The following is a 22,089-nucleotide window of genomic DNA, read 5'->3' on the forward strand; positions in this document are numbered from 1 at the left end:
TGAACTTTCAGCTGCCTAAAAGGATAGGCCACTACCTTAACATACTATATCAACACATAACCCAGCCCCACACAGGACACATCATAGTACACGACAAAAACCATCTGCACTCTCGGGTATGGTCAATATACTAGAAGAAGTCAACTTATCCTTTAGCTTTTAAAAATAACCCTCACAAGCATCAGACCATAGAAATATCACCTTTTTCTCAGTCAGCATGTAAATGGAGCATCAATTAACAAAAATCTTTCCACAAATCTCCTATAATACCAAGATATCCCCAAAAATCTCCAAATATCGGTTGGATTCATGGGTATAGGCCATTTCGTAACTACCTCAACTTTATATGGATCCACCATGATTCCCTCACTAGAAACAACATGACCCAAAAAAATAATGACATTTAACCAGAACTCACACTTTGAAAACTTAGCATAAAATCATTGATCCTTAAGGGTTTGCAACACGATATAGGTGTGATTGGCATAGTTCTCCTTACTCATAGAATATACCAAGATGACATCAATAAACATGATCATGAATAAATCCAAAAACTGCCTAAACACTTGGTTCAGAAAATCCATAAATGTTGCCAGAGCATTAGTCAACCCAAAAGACATAACTAAGAACTCATAGTGACTATACTGGGTTTGGAAAGTAGTCTTGAGTATATCCACCTCCCTAATATTCAACAAATGATAACCCCACCAAAGATAAATCTTAGAAAAATACTTAGCACCTTGAAGCTAGTCAAATAGGTTATCATTCCTAGGAAAAGGTTACTTATTATTCACCATCACCTAATTAAACTAACGATAGTTTATACATATCCGAATGAGACCATATTTCTTATGAACTAAAAGCACAGGAACATCCCATGGAGAGGCACTAGGATGTATGAAACCTTTATCAAGAAGATATTTTAACTACTCTTTGAGTTCCTTTAACTCAGTCGGAGCTATTCTATTAGAAGAGATAGAGATAGGACGCTATCCAAGAGAAGATTAATACAAGTTTATTTCTCTTTCAGGAGGAATTACAGAAAGATTATTAGAAACACTTAAAGAAACTCATTGACTACAAAAATAGATTGCAAAGAAGGGCCCTCAGAATTAGAAGCCTTAACCCAAACTAGATGATACAGAAACTCCTTAGAAATAATTTTTTGGGCTCTTAAGTAAGAAATAAACCTTACCTTAGGCACTAGGAAACTCCCGTCCCACTCAATTATCAGTTCATTTGGGAATTAAAAATTGACCTTACAGGTTCAACAATCTTGAGATGCATAGCATAGGTAAAGCCAATCCATCTTAAAAATAACAACAAAACCTAACATATCCAACTTTATCAGATCCACTAAAGTCTCTCTACCACAGATAGACATCGTACAACCCCTATACACCCTTCTAGCTATAATAAAATCACCCATCAGGGTAGATATTAAGAAAGGATCAGAAATATACTTAGGACCAAAACCAAAATGAATAGCCACATAAAGGGTCATATAAGAAAAGGTAGATCCCAGATCAAGTAAGAAATACACATCATGCTAGAAGAGTTGTAACCTACCAGTGAAAACATCAGAAGATATCTCAGATTCCTGAACAGTAACAAAAGTATACAGACGGTTCTGGCCAGTGTAGGTACTAGAAATAACAACTTTTGGTGGTGGAGCTACTTAAATAGCAACCAAAACTTTATTATCTCCAGAAGCAACATTTAAAGGACACTACCAATGCATGTGACAAAGCTGACCACACTTAAAGAACATATCCTCCCCTTATCACACACTCCACCATGCATCTACCCATAGAAGCAACAAGAGGGATAATATGGTATTGACTAAACTCCACGTACCTAGGATGGGTCACCTTGTTCGTTAAACCCATTGTTAGTATGGAAGCGAGAGTTTCTTGATGGCTTAGGATAAGGGCAACTAGCCGTAAAATAAGAACAAGAATTTACCCAAGCCTTCCTGTTTACCCACGGTCTACCATATCAACAACTATTCTACTGGCCTCCACCATACTCCAAAAATTTGAATTTGTTACTTTGTCTCACCTCATTTTTGTTTGTTTATTTTTTCATCTTCAACCTACTGCATATGTTCCACAAGCCTAGAGATATCTATGTCATTACTTAGCAAGAAATCCGTACACCCCAAAACCATGTCTCAAGAAAAACCCAAAGCAAATTTACTCATCCTATCCCTCATAGAAGACACCAACTCCAGAGCATAATGAGATAGCAAATGAAATTTCAAGGCATACTCCTTCACAGTCATTCTGCCTTGTCTAAAATTTACAAACTCCTCAGCTTTCTCCTCCCTCAAATCCTAAGAAAAAAAAGTGATTAAGAAAGGCACTAAAGAAATAATCACACGTAGGTAGTTTAGTATCATCTTCTCTAAACTGTTCCCACTTCTGATACCACTGATATGCCACATTCTTCAACTGATATATGGCAAACTCCATACCCTCTTAGTCAGTAGCATGCATCACTCTAGATATTTTCTCAATCTCATTAATAAATTCATAAGGATCCTCCTCAACCTTAGAGCTTGTAAAGGTCAGAGGACTCAACCTCATATATTGGCCAACTCTGGTAACCTCAGAAGATAGAGCAATAAAACCCACACAACCAGGATGATAAGACTAAGAAGTCACTAACCGAGTCTGCAGATGAATAGATCAATGAAATTTGGCATTAGAAATGTCTTCTTAGGGCAGTGGGTCATGATCATCACCAGCCCAAGAATCCTGAGGAGGACTGGTAGGGATCGGTGGAACTTCGTATGGGTAATCAGGATCAGTGACCCTAGATAGAGGCTATACTTTATAAGTAGGACGAGTTCCATCTATATTATCCTCAGGTAGGACAACAGAGTTTCCATGAGCATCGAATCTTCAGGGAGGCATGATCAGAAATATGAACAGATAAAATTAGAGGAGATTCAAGACTTGTGACTCTCTAGCCCAAAAAATAGAATACAAGAAAGGAAATATTTTGAAATGACTTGTAGACTCTCCCTTATAAGTGTGGTGCGCTACACACCAGTAAAAGACTCTACTTGACATGGCTTTGTGGACACCTAATTAAAGATAAACCTAGGATCTATAATAACTCATCACCACCCGAATCAGGGCCTAGTTGTCATGGGTATCTCAAGTACGTTAAGGAGCGGAGACCACCCCTTGCTACCTAGTTAACAAAATATGATACAACTAGCAGCAGATAAATTCCAAACATATAACAAGATAGTAAATAAACTAAATCAGCAAGGAACCTAAGAATTTCAAAAACTATCCCAGCCTATAGTAATCCACAAAGCCTCTAATAACCAAACACCGGCTACATCGGGACATACCCCCTGATGTGCTATAGAAATATTGCATTTTTATGCTTAAAATGAGGAAAATATGCAAGTTTTTTAGGTTATTTTGTTTTGTATGATACATTTTAGGTATGTTTGGAAGGAAACCATGTTTTCGATGCTAAGTTCATGAAAAATATGAAAAAAGGTGTTGTTTTGGCTACTTTTGGAGAAATTATGGATTACCAAGACACTTTTCATCTTATTCGTGATCAAAGCATGTTTGAGAAGTCAAGAGGTGCTAAAAAGATGACTCCCAACACTTACTAAGTCAACCAATAGATAACAAGTAGGACCTACGGATTGGAAGTAGGCAAAGAAAGTGCTAGAAGTCCAAAATTCCTAGAGCTGACTTGTAGGATTTTTGTTATCCGGTACCCGCACCCTATACTAGAGCTCACCCTACTGACCGTAGGTACTACTTGTGCCTAGGGTTATGGAATAGTTGCAAGCCTCATGTGGCCACCGACGACCTCATGTGGCCACTGACCGAGTTATCTCTTATTTCATTCGAACTTTGGGTTTAGTGTTTCCTCATGTACTATAAATACCCTTTATGTATGTCTTAGTAGGGGTTACACACTTTTGATACTAATAAACATATTTTTATTTGAATATCCAATTTTGATCTTGAGATTCTCTTATATTGACTATGGTTCATTAATTCAGTTACGGTTATGGGTTTTTCCATTTATTATTGTGATTTTATTCGTGCTTTCAATCATGTCTATTGTTGATTATTTTACAAGCACAAGTATCTAAAAACCTATAGCTATGGTTGTGAAAACCCTAAAGGATAGACCAAGTAAGGGAAGTGTGATTTTTGAATTGAACTGATACCCATGGAGTGCATTGCATTATCTTTACTATAATAGATTTCTTAGTGATGGACAATTTTAAGATACAGCCTAGATTATTAATTCTTACTCCAAAAGAGGAATAGGGACTAATAAAAGATAATGACATAAGTAATTTGGAGTTAAGCTATCAATCCATGCTACTGGGTATTATCTACATAAAATGGTTATATTTAATTTAGTAACTAGAGACTTAAAAAGTAATAGGTAACCAGGATCAAGATAAGGGTTAATAAGGCAACATCTTGAGACTCAAAAGGTATAGGGTGAAATCCTTCTGCTCATCTAAAAGACTGTAGAACGTACATAACTTATCGATTCTACACCTAAAGTGTCGGGTTGGTTCAACAAAGCATTATAAGCCTACATAGATAAGAATCCAAGGGGGAACACAATCCTAGTTTTCACAAATACTAATTACAACAACAGTTGATATTTGCTCCTTATTCGATATTGTTATTAAAATTCCCCATTTACTTTTCCATTTGTTGCCTGTTAATTTTTGCATCTAAGATCTAATAGAACATGTATTCTCTTGGAATTAAACCCCAAACTTTGTTGTATTACTAATTTATCAGTAACCATAATCATATTTAAAGTGGAGGTGTATCTTGGACGTCATCAAAATTATGGCATGGCTTTTCGGGAATACAATGTCGAGTTGTAAATTATGGTTGTTTCAGTTTTTAGGTCTTTTTTTTTGTTTTTAGTTGGGTATACGTCAGTGTATTTCTAGAACATAGAGTATAGGAAATCCCGTACTCTTACAAAATCTGAATCCATAGAGGATCCTACAAACACCTAGTAGGATAGCAGAGCCCAAGAGAGATAACATTCCTAAAGGAGTTAGTGATGATGTGCCTTTCTTTCTTCTAAAAGGAGTCCAGGATATTCACCAGCAGACAGAGGTGCAGTTAGCCTAAGATGCTAACCAATGAAGGGAAAAAAAAGATCAGTGCTTAGCGCATGAGGTAGAGCTAGCTATGCATCGACCTAAACCAAACCATTGAACAGTACTAGACAGAAATCAGAATAGAGTTCGAGGTGGCTGAGCCCATGTGATCCTAGTATACCTATACTTGCAACCATATGACGATGATAAAGATGGTGTTGACTAAACTCCACCTACCTGGGACTAGGCACCCTGTGCCTTAAATCCATTATTAGTCTAGAAGCGACAGTCACGTGATGACTTAGAATAATGGCCACTAGACATAGAATAAGAACAAGAATTTCCCCAAGCCTTCTTTTTGCCCTACAGTCTACCATCTCTACTACTAGTCTACTGTCCTCTACCATGATCTATATTTGAATTTCTTACTTTTCCTCTCTCCCATTTCTACTTGTTTCTTTTTTATCTTCAACCTACTCCACATACACCACAAGCCTAGAGATCCATGTTATTATTCAGCAAAATAGCCTTGCACTCCAATACCAAGTCTTGAGACAAACCCGAAGCAAATTTCCTCATCTTATGCCACATTGAATACACCAACTCCAGAGAATAACGAGATAGCTGATGAAATTTCAAGGCATACTCCATCACAGTCATTCCACCTTACTTCAAATTCACAAACTCCGTAGATTTCTCCTCCCTTAACTCTTAAGGAAAAAAATAATTAAGAAAGGCACTAAAGAAATAATCACATATAGCTAGCTCAGTATTATCTCCTTTGAACTGTTCTCACTTCTGATACCACCGATGTGCCACATCCTAAAACTAATATATGGAAAACTCCACACCCTTAGAGTCAGTCGCATGCATCACTCTAAATATTTTTCCATCTTATTAAGTCAACCAACAGAGATAAAAAGATGACTCCTAACACTTACTAAGTCAACCAACAGACCACATGTAGGACCTATGAACTACAAGTAGGAAAATCAAGCACTAGAAGTCCAAAATTCCTAGAGCTAACTTGCAAGATTTTTATTATCCAGTACCCGCACCCTATACCTGTGCTCACCATGCTAACTGCAGGTACAACCTGGGCCTAGGATCATAGTGCAGGTGCAGATCATATGTGGCCACCGACCCAGTTTTCTCCTATTTCATTCGAGCTTTGATTTTAGGGTTTCCTCGTATAATATAAATATCATTTATGTGTGTTTTAGTAGGGGTAATACACTTTTGATACTAATAAACATACTTTGATTCCAAGATCCAATTTTGATCTTGGGATTCTCTTGTATTGACTATGGTTCATTAATTCAATTATGGATGTGGATTTTTCCTCTTAGTATTATTATGATTTCATTTGTTCTTTGAATAATAAATGTTGTTGATTAATTTACAAGCATAAGCAGCTAAAAATCCATAACTATAGTTGTGGAAACCTTGATTGACGAAATAGGGGAAATGTGATTGTTGAATTGACTAATACCCATAGTGTGTCTTGAATTATCTTTAATATAATAGATTTTTAATGATGGACAACATTAATATACCGCCTAGATTATTGATACTTACTCCAAAAGAGAATTAGTGACTAGGAAAAGATAATGACAACAATAGTTTGGAGTTTAGTTATCGATCCACACTACTAGGTATTATCTACAGAAGATGGTTAGATTTAATTTAATAATGAAAGACTCAGAAGGTAATAGTTATCTAGGATCAAGATAAGGGTTAGTAAGGCGACATCCTTAGTCTTAAAAGGTATAGGGTGAAATCCTTTTGCTCGTCCAAAAGACTGTAGAAAGTACATAACTTATTAATTTTGCATGCAAGGTGTCAGGTTGGTTCAACAAAGAACGATAAGCCTACAGAGTTAAGAATTGAGGGGGAACAATACTAGTGTTTGCAAATACTGATTACAATCGAAGTTGAAATTTTCTCCTAGTTCGATATTGCTATTCAAATCCCCTATTTACTTTTCCAGTTGTTTCTCATTAATTTCAGCATCTGAGATCTACTAGTCCATGTATTCACATGGGATTTGACCTAAACCTTTTTTAGATTACTAATTTGATAGCGACCACAATAATATTTGGATTGGAGGTATAGCTTGGATGTTTTAAAAAGTTTGGCACAGTTGTTGGGGAATACGGTGTTGAGTTGTAAATTAAGGTATTGTAGTTTGTGGGTCTTTTTGGTTATGCTCTTAGTTGGGTATATGCCAGTGTATGCCTAGCACATGGAATAGCAGAAATCCATTATTTCCACTAAATTTGAATCTGTAAAGGACCCTACAAATACCTAGTAGGATGGCAGAGCCGAAGAGGGACAAAATTTTTAAAGGAGTTCATTATGATATGCCTCCTTCTCTTCAAAAAAGAGTTCAAGATATTACTTACCAGCAGACGAAGGTGTTGTTAGCCCAAGATACTAAATAGAAAAGGGAAGAAGAAGTTTGGCACTGAGCTCATGAGGTAAAGCTATCTATGCATCGACCTGAAGCAGACTATTGAGCAGTACTCGGTGGAAATTAGAATAGAGTTCGAAGTGGCCGAGCCTATATGATCTCAGCAAACCAGTACTTGCAACCATATGAGGATGATGAAGAGGATCTAGTGTATGTTGACCCGACAGAGGCTGGTACCATTATTTCTTTTATTTTACCCCTAGGCATTAAGTTTAATATATCGTGATATGTCTAACTCTTATACATGAAGGGTGTATTTGTGGGGTTGACTACAGATGATGCAAACATCCATCTTAGCAAATTTATAGGAATTTTCACTTTGTATACATATCCAGAGATGAATTAGGAGGTGCTTAGATTGAGGTTGTTCCCTTTCTCACTGACAGAAGAAGCATTATTATGGTTAGAGGAACTTCTAAGGGAGTATATCACTACATAGAATGAGTTACATAGATAATTCTTGAACTAGTTCTTTTTCTTTATCTAAGATATTGTAGATTAAGAATGAGATCAATAATTTCAGGAAGTTGTAGTCTGAGTCCATGTATGAGGCTTGGTTTAGGTTTAAGAAAAAGTTGAGTATGGTGACCAACCATCGGATTTTAGGGACGAACTTACTACAGTTATTCTATAGAGCCCTGACCATTAATTTCAGAGCTATGGTAAACATGTCTCTAGAGGAGCTTTTCTAAGATTATTCTGGGAGGTGGATTTTGATATTCTTGACTATCTCTCTCTCACTAAACGATGGTGTCAAACATAGGAGGCAGAGAGAGGTTCTAGCACTTACGCTATTGGAGATATTGGTGACCAGAAAGTAGCTAATGACTCTGTAGAGTAAGAGATTGCACTACTAAGGACTGGTCTTTTATTATTGGTAAAGCATTTTATGACTGTGAATTCTAAAAAAGTTCATACAGTAGGAGGACAGGGCATATCTTTTAGAGCTTATGAGGCTTCTTTATAAGAGGAGGCTAGGTATTTAGATTGTCAGTTAAAGGATTTTCGATCCTAAAGGTAAGGAAACTGAGGTTGAAAATACTATAATAACATATATAGAGACCACAGTAGGGATAGAGATGGTGATTGGAGATGGAGAGATGATTATAAAGATAAAGGAGATAGGTGTATTCTGCGTGCAAACAAGATACTAAATAAATAATGGAAGAGACACTGACCAAAATAGTGAAGGGACAAGAAAATCAGAAGAATATCCTTAAGGAGATTAAGGCTGGCATTTCAGGGTTTACCTACAGGTGGAGTGTTATTCCGCTACTATCAATCATATGAAGCACCAGTCCAAGCAAATGTCCACTATGATTAAATAGAAATAGCATGTTAATATTTCGAGTGAAAAAGTTTAGAGTCCACCAGCTATAAGTCATTATCTAGATATTACCAGTAATTATGGTTCCCCTACTGATGATCCTCCTATACCTAATATTGAAGAGTTAAAGATTTATAGCATTAAGAGCGATGAGACACTTGAGGTAGAGTTTGAGAAGTTGACATAGGGTGATAATGATTTTGAGTATGATAGTGGTGAGGATTAGGTCATTGATACCAATGATCATGTGCACCCTTATAGTGCAACTTCTTCCTTATCGTTAGTGGAAAATAAAGAAGACCCTAGAGTAGTCACCATTTTATGTTCTATTGGGCCTTTTAATGTCGAGAAATCTTTATGTGACTTGGGATTAAAAGTGAATATGATGGTTGTGCACAAGCTGTTGAGGATGGGGGAACTCAAACCTACATCCATAAAGTTATTGATGGCTAACTCATCTATGAAGAAATTGGTAGGTGTTTTATGTATCATAAAAGTAAGGGTGGAATCCCTTATGTTCCCATTGAATTCATGATTCTTAATTGTGAGGTGAATTCCCAAGCCCCCATTATATTGGGTAGACCCTTCTTATCCACTGGTAGAGTATTAATTGATATGGACTTAGGGGAGATCATATTTAAACTAAATCATGAGCAAGTAGTGTTTGATGTATGTATAACAGTGCAGTAGCTAGATGGCATATGAGTGGTGTCTGTTATAGACACTATTGATAAGGATATAGCTGTGGAGACCAGTGTACATAATACACCAGGTGTTGATGGGAGTTGTGTGACAAATCGGTTTGTAAAGATTAAGATATTGGATCTAGGAAATATAAGGGAGAAGGTGGATATATTTCATATAGAGGTGTGCTCTCTCATTAAGAGCCACGTATTAGTTATACCTCCAGTTGTATCCCTAATTATTCAGCCATCACCTTCACATTTTACTAGACACTTTGATTTATTCATAAAAGATGATGTGGTGGTCCCTATAGTTGGGACAAAGACAGGCTGAGATGAAGACCTAAAGAATCTAGATAGGCCATATGAGCAATCCCTAAAAAGGGCCACCCACGATTTGATAAAGAATGCGTTTGTTGATAGGCAGAGGCTTGACGAGCTAGTTGTCAGTGCATCTTATTACAGTGCACCGCCACCACCATGGCCTTCGCCTATGGATATACCATCATCTAGAGAAGATTATGACACAGACGCTTAGTGCATCCTAGGTACGTTCTAACTTTTCTCTATTTTATTTTGTTTTAGCGTATTGAGGACAATGTGCAATTTTTAGTTGAGAGTAGGCATACCATGCCACCGTAAGATTTTATTGTTGTATTTTTTCCTGTCGGCTATGGTATGGTTGTAGAATTGACGTGTCAAGGATAATTTTGTGTCATATTGTGTTTTATTTCATATTATGTTGTTTTTGTGTAATTAGGTGATTTTTGAGTGTTTAAGGCAGTAGTTATGTTTTTAATTATTTTTTATACCCCTCCAAAATTTTGTTTTTAAGATCTGTGTGAATCTATATATATGTGAATATTATGAATGTTGTTATGGCATTAGGATTAAGGACATGAAAATCACTTTCTAATAATTGCATAAACTGGATAGGTAGTAGTTGGTAATAGTGACTCTTTGTCATGTGTGTGTGAGATACTACTAAGTTCCCTTTGTTGTTGAATTCTGCACTTTCCTGGTTAGTCTTGCCTAGGTTGTAAGATAGGCGGTTAGGAAAGGATCATAGGCCATTTTTTATTTCAGTCCTCTTTTAGCCTAAATGACCTTTCATGTGTAAATTGTATCCCTTGATCCTTATTTTGAGCTTTGTAGCCTATTTTCTCTATTTCACCTATTTACCTTCACAATTGTTCTATAATAAAACTATTTTGGCCCTGGTCCTCCTTGGACATTGTGCACCTTAACTCAGACAAAATGCCTAAGTTGAGGGTGGTTATCATAGAGGTATGTAGTGTAGAATGGGTTTGAAGAAGGGTAAAATAAGAGAAAATAAAATAGGTCTGGGTGTGGTAGAAAAAGAAAAAAAAATTGTGAATATTCTGAAAAAGGGATAAAAAACCACACTAACTTGAATGTGTAATAAAGAATAAAAAGGGATATATATAAGGGTAGAATAAAAAGAAAATTTGCTAATAAGTGAGATCCCAAAGTTAGTATAGTGCCAAGGAGGCTGAGTTACTTAATATGTCTATATGTACCTTACATGCCCCCAAGCCTGCATTATTAGGTGAGAAAAGTCCTATAGTGATCCCAACTTTATTGTCTGAATACTAAGGCCAAGAAAATAAGGGCAAGCCTATGGTATTTGAGTGTCTCTTGACTGTCCCTGTATTGACATGCATTACTTCATATGAGTGAGTGGGATATCCTTTTTGTGAGCGCACTTGAGTCATATTGCCATCTATTTTCTTATTTCGGGTAGCGTAACTTGTATATATGAGGTGTTGTCTGTTGCTAATGTAATTGTGATACCTTGATCCCTTTGTTCCATATTGTTGTACTTTATGTTTATACACAGTTAGTTTTGAAAAATAAGATTAGTTGGGGTGTTGCGTTACGAGCTATAAGTGTTGACTGACAGCCTTGAATAACTTAGATTCTCCTAGTTAAGAGCCATTTTTGTTTTGTTGTGTTTTGTTGCCTGAGGACATAAAAATAATCTAACTTGAGGATGTTGATTTTCTTTAGAAATATAGCACTTTCTATGCTTAAAACGAGGAAAATATGAAAGTTTCTGAGGTTATTTTGTTAGGTTTGATGTATTTTGGGTATGTTTAGCAGGAAACCATGTTTTGGATGCTAAGTTTGTGAAAAGGATGAAAAAGACGTTTTTGACTACTTTTGGAGCAATTACAGATATTCTGGACACTTTCCAGATTGTTCGTGATCAAAGCACATTCGAGAATTGAAAAGGAGATAAAAAGACAACATCCGACACTTACCAAGTCAACCTACAGACTGCATGTACGACCTATGGACCACAAGTAGACAAAGCAAGTGCCAAAAATATAAAATCTTGAGAGCTAAATTATAGAATTTTCGTCATCTGGTACCCATGTCTTGTACCTGCGCTCACCCTGCTGACCGTAGGTACTACCTGTGCCCAGGGTCAAGGTGCAGGTATAGACCACATGTGGCCACCGCGACTTTTTTCTCCTATTTTATTCGAGCTTTATTTTTAGGGTTTCCTTATGTACTATAAATACCCTTTATGTGTTTTTTAGTAGGGGTAACACATTCTGATATGCATTAAGCATATTTTGATTCAAAGATCCAATTTTGATCTTGGGATTCTCTTGTATTGACTTTGGTTCATTAATTCAGTTATGGTTATAGGTTTTTCTTCGTATTATTATTGTGATTTCTACTATGCTTTCAATCATGAATGTTGTTGATTACTTCACAAGCATGAGCGGATAAAAACCATAGCTAGGGTTGTGGAAATCCTAGCGTATTGACAAAGTAGGGGAAGTACGATTTTTGAATTTAACTGATACCCATGGCGTGCATTGCATTATGTTTACTACAATAGATTTCTTAATGGTGGCCAACGTTAAGATCCCGCCTAGATTATTGCTACTTACTCCAAAAGAGGAGTAGTGACTAGGAAAAAATAATGATAATAGTGATTTGGAGTTTAGTTCTCAATCCACACTACTAGGTATTATCTACATAAGATGGTTAGGTTTCACCTAATAACTAGAGACTCAAAAGGTAATAGTTAACTGGATCAAGATAAGGGCTAGTAAGGTGACATCCTAAGACTTAAAAGGTAAAGGGTGAAATCCTTTTGCTCATCCAAAAGACTATAGAAGGTACATAATTTATCGACTCTGCATGCAAGGTATCGGGCTGGTTCAACAAAGAACGATAAGCCTACAGAGTTGAGAAGCCATGAGGAACACAATCCTAGTGTTCAGTAATACTAATTATAACCGAAGTTGATATTTGCTCCTTGTTTGATATTACTATTCAAATCCCCCCATTTAATTTTTCAGTTTTAGCCCGTTGATTTTAGCATTTGAGATCTACAACTCCATGTATTCCCTTAGGATTCGACCCCAACCTTTGTTGGGTTAGAATATTTGACATCGACCATAATCATATTCAGAGTGGAGGCATATCTTGGGCGTTATCACCCCCAACCATAGCAAAAATGTGTCCAAAAGGAAACCAAAGAAATAATCTATGATGTAAATTAAAATAAGAAGTGAAAGGCCTTCTGAAAGAGGGAGATGCACCACTTCAAGTTGAATCACAAACGATCCAAGAATCACCAATCACTGCAAACAAAAAGCAAAAGTGTCTTCAGTTCCTGTATCACGTGGGATACAACATCTGAAGATAGGTAGTGAGGTGATAACTAGCATATAACTCAAGATAGGGATAAACTAATGTCAACTCAAAAGCAATTCCAAACTCAATATACGCGTTCACATACATGCATACATATGTATATATATATATATATAAGATTCTAGGATAAGGAAAAAGGTTTAGCATAAGATTTAAAACATTAGCCTGGGCTATGTTGCTTAACCGTCATAAAAACACCCATGGACTTGATAGATCTAGCACTCCTTTTTAGATAGGCCTCAGTGCATGTTAGCCGCACTAATAGGAGATATCATAGAGGTTGGGTAATCTATGATCCTTCGCTATCCATGATATAAATATATGTGTGGTGTGACACAATCACTCAGCCTTCAAGACCAATCCTCATGCTGGCAAATATGTGTTTCCAGTATTCGTCCCTCGGGACCTCCACTTTCACTGTTTATCTACACAACCCCCTTTAAGCCTAATTAAAACATTATACACATTCCCATTCATTGAACCATTATTATTCATTAAGGTACACACTGGTAGTGTCTTCACACAAACTACCTTTGCCAGCTAATAATTGTATGCCATTTCAGTCGTTATAGCTAGAGGGAATCCACAACCCAACAAGATCTATTAATTCAATTACATGGGAGAATCTACGATCCCCTAGGTTCAATTATTTATTATCTTGGGGGAATCCACGACTCCAGAGGTTCAATTTAAAACCATTATGTTTTAGTATCCTTTTATATCTTATGATAGTTCCAAAAACATTTCAATGTATATATCTTCATGTTCAAAACAAGTTTCACAAGATTGGGTTGAAGTTATAACAATTACAATATTCAAAACCATCAATTTGGGAGAATCAATGACCCCCATTCCAATTAACCACACCTATGCACCCCAAATGGTTCAAACCATCAATTCAAACCATGAATCATTTATTAAAGTCATGAAAAAAATTCATTCCCTAAAGCTCAAAAGCCCTCAACCCACATTCATAAATCACTATTTAATGAAATAAACTTTGGGGAAGAGTAATATGCCTTAGATAATCAAGAATTATGGAGAAAAGTCAACAGTTGAAGCTTGAGTGGCCGACCTTCAGGAACCCTAGCTTGTTCTTTCTTTGGGAATTTGATAGAGTAAATAGTATATTAGAATTATTAAAAAATGGGAATAACCCCTTTTTGTTATTTTATAGATATGGGGTCTAAGTGGAGGAAAGATCCAAACTGTTCTTAATTAAAATATGAAAAATTGTCGCCCTTGACGACAAGTCACCCTACGAATAGTGAGGACACATTACAAATCGTTACCACGAGTCATAGTCTGGATAGTAGCATAAGGCACCCACACTTGTCTGACTACAAGTCGTACCCTACATCTTGTACTCACACCTTACGAGTCATGAGGTTCAATCATAGGCATATAAAAAATAAGGGACCTTTACACTGTTTATCTATGGAAGGGACCCTACAACTCATAAAGAGTCCATAAGACTCGTTATGTCCCAGTCGTACTCACATCAAATACTTTGAGTAACATATTGGTCACCCTATGATTTGAGGTCCTGTGACCTATAACGACACTTTACGACTCTTAAGATGAGTTGTATATTTGGCAATAAACTTAAAATTAAGGAATTTTCCAAAGGCCAAAAATTTAGGGTGTTACAGGTATTAAAATCCCCTCTAATGAGCCATGGTAGATTAATATTAGATAGATTATATATGTTATTCTATAGTGAAAAGGTTTCAACTTCTGTACACTTAGCATAAACCATAAAAATCATCATGTGTTTTTTGTCCTCTGGAATAAATATCTTAATGTACATTTTCCTATCAAAATCACTTATAATTTCCACATCAACATCATTCCTCAAGAAGAACAAAATCTTTTCAAAAACATTGGCTCTAACACTATGCATATTAAACTTTTAGAGAATCTTTAAATCTTCTTGGATGTTGAAAAGTCTCTATTAGAGCTATTAAGAAGAATTTATGATGCCTATCAAGCATTTGGAGTCTACTGAAGTACGTACAGTATTCTAGAACCTTATGTTCCCATAAAATAGATTTTATTATCTTTTACCCAATTATTTGTCACCACACTTCTCCTTTGCAATATCCTTTTAGGTAATTGATCATTGTTTTCCCCTTTTTGGTGCTTATTTTCTCTGTTTTTTAGGAAAATACCTGCTTTCCTACTTAGGAAATCCATTTCCTTATCACTTTCACTTTCTCCTTCTGTTGTAATCTTAATTTCTGACTCACTTGTTATTGCAGGGATATTTCAACTTTGATGTGTGACTAATTCGTGTAGGATATTTGTTGGGCTCTTCTGCACTAAAACTGGTTCAATTTTGAGAAGATTCTTCTTTCCTGAGTCTAATAAGGTATGATTTGCATTAGCCTTATCTTTTCACTTGATGATTCTTATAATTAACCTATGTCAGTGAATTTCCTACTTTTTATAATCTGTAACTAAAATCGCTAGTGGGACTACATTTGTAGTACTATAGAAAATCAATTATATGCTTTGTTGGACAACTACTAGAATTTATTCTTGATAGTAATCAGATTCCTGTTAACCTCTGTCACCCTATTTTGTACTACTTCCCTTTATTCTGCTAACTGATGTCTTTATTGTTGCTTTGCTTATTTGGTGAGCTAGTTTACAATTTTATTTAGGTGTTTCCACCTTGTTCTTCACTGATTCAAGTATTCTGTACCCATTCGTTTGTGGTTATTTTAATATATTTTTCTCCAATTTTTTCTTTTCCCATTACCCCTTCTTCTTTTAATTTATTATTCAAAATATCCAAAGGATTAACAATGGTTATGCCCTCTCTAAACTCTAAATCCTAATCATTATTATCACTCAATACATATTCTATATCTTTGTTTATGACAATCTTCTACTGGATGGGTGCCATCTTCTATTTCCTCTTCCATTTCTCCACCAATTTTCATTATGTCCCTGCTTTTGTTCTTACTGAATACCCTGGTGATGTTTATTTTTTCCTGTATTTTACCCTTTTTTTTTAAAGTTCCTTCTTGAGCTCTGGGTGAAGGACTCTACACTCCTCCTCTTTATGATCTTGTAGTTTGAACTTGTTACAATAGGTAGGAATCGTATCATATTTAATATTCACCTATATGCTCCTTACTTTATGGTTGTTTCATTCTCAATTTTCAGCATCACATATTGATGTCTTTAAGCTAAAAGATCTAATTAATATTTCATCCTAGCACTACTTGGGCGTGTTTTAATGATAGTTGCTACGTCTAAATGCAGGGGCTGACCAATAGCAGAAGCTAGTGAAAATACAAACTCTTCGATAAAAAATATGGGCAAAAGATTAGGAAAAGATATCCAGGATATTAGAGTGGTTTTTCATTTGTCTTTCTTGTGTACTATTCTTTATCTTGAGCCATAGTTCTATTGGAAATAACCTCTATACTTCTTTGGAGGTAGAGGTATGGACTGCGTATATTTTACCCTCCTTGGACCTTACTTTTTCTGAATACACTAGATTATTGTTGTTGTTGTTGTTTCATCTGGTTTAAAAATGGAATCATATATTAAAGATCACATTTGATATGAATTCCCATCTTTTGCATTAATGTAATAAGCACTCTTAGACATTATGTTTATGAAGTGCTCAATTAATTTCAATCTAATTAAAACATGCCTATTATGCAAAAATCTAACGCTCCAATCACCCTTAACACCACATTATAAAGGTATTTGTTCCCTTAATTTTGAAAACTTAGGCCAGCCATAAGAAAAATTACCCATAATAGCATATTGCAGGTTTTCTTTGATATCAATTCAATTCACTTCTTGTTCAATCCATTTAACAACAGTAACGTCATCTTTGAAATCTACTTATTTAATTGGAATTAGGAGTACATGGGTAGAAGGAAATCCTAGATGAGGGAATTGAATAGTTGAATCAATAGGTAGAACCTGACCAATCTATGGAGAAGACAGGTCACAAATTGAAGTTATGTAAAATCTATGGATTAGAATTCACAATCTTCATTGGAAAGAGAATTAGGTTTTTGGAGAGTGGTGTGTATGAAATTAAAGTGAAATCTATAGAAATGGCAAAAAGAAAAAGATCATTTAAAAAAATATTAATGTCCTTGTTTTATGGTTCCCTTCTTCTCAACCCCACCCTACCCACCCTTCCTCATTGTTGCTATGAATCCAACAAGCTTGGATAACCAGTTTTTTGAAGTATTAAAGTCACGCTATTCTCATATTGGATATTATAGAGACTAAAATCCACAAATGTAACAAATTTTTGTTATTTGATAATCATAGAAAAAAGAATGAACTCATTTTACAATAAATGGAAGTCATTCTATGAATAATAAATGGAGAAAATTATATGAAGGGGGTAATAATGAAATTAAATGGATTTATTTTAAAATGTGAAATAAATTTTCTTGAAGTTGAAAATGATGCAAAATATTATTCAATAAAGATGCATGTCAAGAAAAAACTATTGAGTGGGAATGAAGTGGATTTAAACGTTTTGGTAAAATTTACTTAGCATGTAGTACAACAAGAAACACCATTTGAAAGCTCAACCCATTATTAATGAAAAATTTACTGTTCAGCATCTTTTAAGCCACCAGCCATCCCACGGGAGTTCTTGTATCAATGTTGAGGAGTGAGACAATAAAGGAAAAAAAAGGAAAAGTTGTTTGACTTTATATTTTTAGGTGAAGAGATAGTATAACCTCTCTTCTTAATGTGTTGTTAGTGTGTTTACAGATATTTTTGAGAAGAGAAAAATTGGTATATTTCTCACATACTACCTTCATATAGTATGTTAGCAACACTCTATATTGTACTGGAGTGCTCTATGTAGTTGCATATGCATCCATATATATTATAAATTCTAGTAAATATATAAAATATGCTACAAATATATTTTCATATATAATGAATGTCTACTTTACCATATATTGTGAATGTCTACTTTATAATATATAGTGAATGTCTATTTATGAAAAAGTTAGAAACCCAAAGGTTAGTTCTTCTATAAATAAATTGGTTTTCCTTCAATGTAATTCACCCCTCATGAACTCCTCCTGAGAAATAAAGAAGTCTCCTCTCTTCTCACTTTATTATTTTTGTACTTACTTTATATTTAATAACACGTTATCAGCATGACTCTCAATCATAAGAAGATTCACGGAGCTTAAGGTAAGCACTACTTCATTAAGTAATGATAGAATACAAGGAATACAACACTAGCTTATACAATTGCATCATCGTTTGCTTCTATTTAGTTTTGTTGTTTCTTTTACTCTTGACAGTAATATCCTTAATATCATGTTACTACATGTCAAATACTTAGATATTCCATTATAATTATGAATTGTATAAGGCTTTCTGGTTGTCGGACACTGCATGTAGTTAAAATATTTAACAATGGATCTATATTACTAAATCTCATGGTAAGGAATTATGTGTCTTATCTAAATATGATCATTGACAATACTATTGTGCATGTCAACCTCCTTTTTATAATATGTGTTTGATTAAAACTTGACAGAAGTGGAGTACCAATAGTCTACAATAGAAAGATAAAAATTAATAGTTTAAATTATTTAATTCATATTTTCACATGATAAAAATTGATCCACAAGGAATATATATTTGTTTTATCATGCATTGATTAAGGGTAAGGCGGTGGATTTAAATCTCATTGCACTAAAAGGGTAAGACATTGAGTTAGAGTCCCGGTGCTCCACAATAATAAGATATTGGGCTTAAGTCCCAGCGATTTATAGCCTAAGGCGCCATTATAATGGTAAGACGTTGAGTTTGAATCTCAATTCACCATATTGATAATATTATGATGGTTATTATTTGAGTGGTTTTTTCATCTGGCTTGAAATTGGAATCATATATTAATGATTACATTAGTGAATTCCTATCTTTTGCATTAATGTAATAAGCACTCTTAGACATTATGTTTATGAAGTGCTCAATTAATTTCAAACCTAATTAAAACATGCCTATGATGAAAAAATCCAACGTTTCAATCACCTTTAACACCACATTATAAAGTTATTTGTTCCCTTGATTCTGACAACTCAGTCCAACCACAAGAAAACTTACCCACAATAGCATATTGTAGGTTTTCTTTGATGTCCTTTCAATTCACTTCTTGTTCAATCCATTTAACCACAACAACACCATCTTTGAAATCTACTTTTTTAATAGGAATTGAGAGTATATCATACTTAATATCTTGAATCATCTTCTTAGCAGTTGAATTGGTTATAGTGGCATATTTTTCAAAAAAAGTTACTTAAGGTTTAAGAATTGATTTAGAAGGAAAACCTAGATGAGGGAATTAAACGGTTGAATGAATGGGTAGAACCTGACCAATCTACGAAGAAGACTAGCCACAAATTAAAGTCATGTAAAATCAATGGTTTAGAATTCACAATTGCCATTGGAAATAGAATTAGGGTTTTAGAGAGTAAGTGATGTGTATGAAATTAAAATGAAATCTATTAAAATTACAAAAGAAAAAGATCATTTTAAAAAAAAAGATTAATGTACTTCTTTTATGTTTTTCTTCTTCTTCACCCCACCCCCACAGCTTTCCTAATTGCTTCTATGAAATCTAACAAGCTTTGATAAAAAGATTTTTAAAGAATTTAAGTACGCTATTCTCATATTGGATATTATAGAGACTAAAAGCCACAAATGTAAAGAATATTTGTTATTTGGAAATCATAGGAAAAAGAATGAACTCGTTTTACAACAAATGAAAGTTGTTCTATGAATAATAAATTGAGAAAATTATACAAGGGGGTAATAATGAAATTAAATGGATTTCTTCTCAACTGTGAAATGAATTTTCCAGATGTTGAAAATGATGCAAGATATTATCCAATAAAGATCCATGTCAAGCAAAAACTATTGAGTGGGAATGAAGTGTATTTAGACTTTTTGGTAAAATTTACTTAGCAAGTTGTACAAAAAGAACCACCATTGCAAAGCTCAACCCATTATTAATGAAAACTTTATTGTTTAGCATCTTCTTAGCTACTAGCCATCCCATTGGAGTTGTGGTATAAATGTTGAGAAGTGAGAGAATCAAAGGAAAAAGGGGAAAAAGTGGCTTGACTTTATATTTTTCGGTAAAGATAAAATATAACCTCTCTTAATAATGTGTTGTTAGTGTGTTTAAAGATATTTTTTAGAAGAGAAAAATTGGTACATTGCTTACATACTACTTTTATGTAGTTTGTTAGCAACTCTCTATATTGTACTGGAGTGCTCTATGTAGTTGCATAGGCATTCATATATATTATAAATTCTAGTAAATAAATAAAATATGTTATAAATATATTACCATATATATAGAATGTCTACTTTACCATATATTGTGAATGTCTACTTTACTATATATAGTGAATGTCTATTAAGCATCTTGGTAACCATAACTCTAGTTTGACTACTCATACTGAATTACTATATGCAATACAATCGAGATTTGGATTACTTTCTATGACAAACATTTGAATACAGTTGATAAATCAAAACCCCAACTTTATTTTGGAACCCTTGATCAACAGTCTAATAACAACCATAATACTTAGTGAGCACAGTATTCCCTGTGGGATTCAACACCCAACCCAGTTGGGTTCTATATTTGACGGCCACCGCTTACACTTTCTGACGAGAGTTTTAATTTAGGCTATCAAATTTTGGCACCATTGCCGGAGAATACAATTGTCAATTAAGTTTGTGATTGTTAATTGACCTTTGGTAAAAGTTTCCAATATTTTACTTTTTGTCTGTTGTTTTTATTTTTCGTAGGTTGATTGTCTTTTATGCCAAGTACACGGAGATCAGGTGAACCTTAATTACCTAATCATCCAGAACCTCAACTTATTGGAAGTATGGATGGTCAATAGGACCTAGAGAGGGTAGCTGCTCAGCAAGAAGAAACTAGACTTGCTGCCATAGCAACTGCACAACTGAATCAGCAGAATGTGGATAATCCGAGCTGAGCACTAAACCCAGATGATGATGATCTATGTGATGATGATTTATTAAATCCAGAAACCAGAGGCATGCAGAAAATGTACCTACACCGACGAATAGAAATGTCAACAGAAATCGCTCTACTAGGGTGAGATCAAAGCGCCAAGCCGTCCAATTTAATCTTGTGGATGATGATGATGACTTAGATAGAGCTGGTGCAACAGGGGCTATTATTCCTCCGCCCTCAGCACCCAGATCTATGTTTAATATTACAAGTACTATGATCCAGTTATTTTGCCTCAAAGGACTATTCGGTGGACTTGTAGGTGATGACCCAAATATGCATTTGGTCAACTTTATCTTGATATGCATATTTTTTGACAAAGTAGGAGGCTGGCAAAATGCTATTCGTTTGTGGTTGTTCCTGTTTTCTCTATCTGGGGAGTCAACTTTATTGTTGAATGGGCTAACTCCCGACTTTATTACCAATTGGAGGCGACTGAAAGACGTTTTCCTAGAAAGGTTCTTTCCGCCATACAAGAGGGTACAGTTGAGAGATGAAATCAGAAACTTCAGAAAGCTTCCAACTGAAGCTCTCCATGAGACTTGGGAGACATTCAAGAAGAAACTTATGCAGTGTCCAAATCATCAGATGACCAATTTCCACTTGATGGAGATCTTATATCAAGCCTTAAACTCTATGGCAAACCCAGTAGTGGATAATGTTATGGGTGGTCATTCATGAACCTAACTTTTCCTAAAGCAGCTGAGATGCTTGATC

General features: G+C 35.0%; 1 long non-coding RNA gene across 1 annotated transcript; it reads left to right on the forward strand.

Moving 5' to 3' along the window:
- The first annotated feature begins 15,059 nt into the window (after positions 1–15,059).
- On the forward strand, positions 15,060–21,696 carry LOC107877323. Its single transcript, XR_001676318.2, has 3 exons — positions 15,060–15,415; positions 15,566–15,675; positions 21,141–21,696. It is a non-coding gene; the product is annotated as an uncharacterized LOC107877323 (long non-coding RNA).
- The last annotated feature ends 393 nt before the right edge of the window (positions 21,697–22,089 follow it).

This window comes from Capsicum annuum, chromosome 9, assembly GCF_002878395.1.
Source record: "Capsicum annuum cultivar UCD-10X-F1 chromosome 9, UCD10Xv1.1, whole genome shotgun sequence".
NCBI classification, from domain to species: domain Eukaryota; kingdom Viridiplantae; phylum Streptophyta; class Magnoliopsida; order Solanales; family Solanaceae; genus Capsicum; species Capsicum annuum.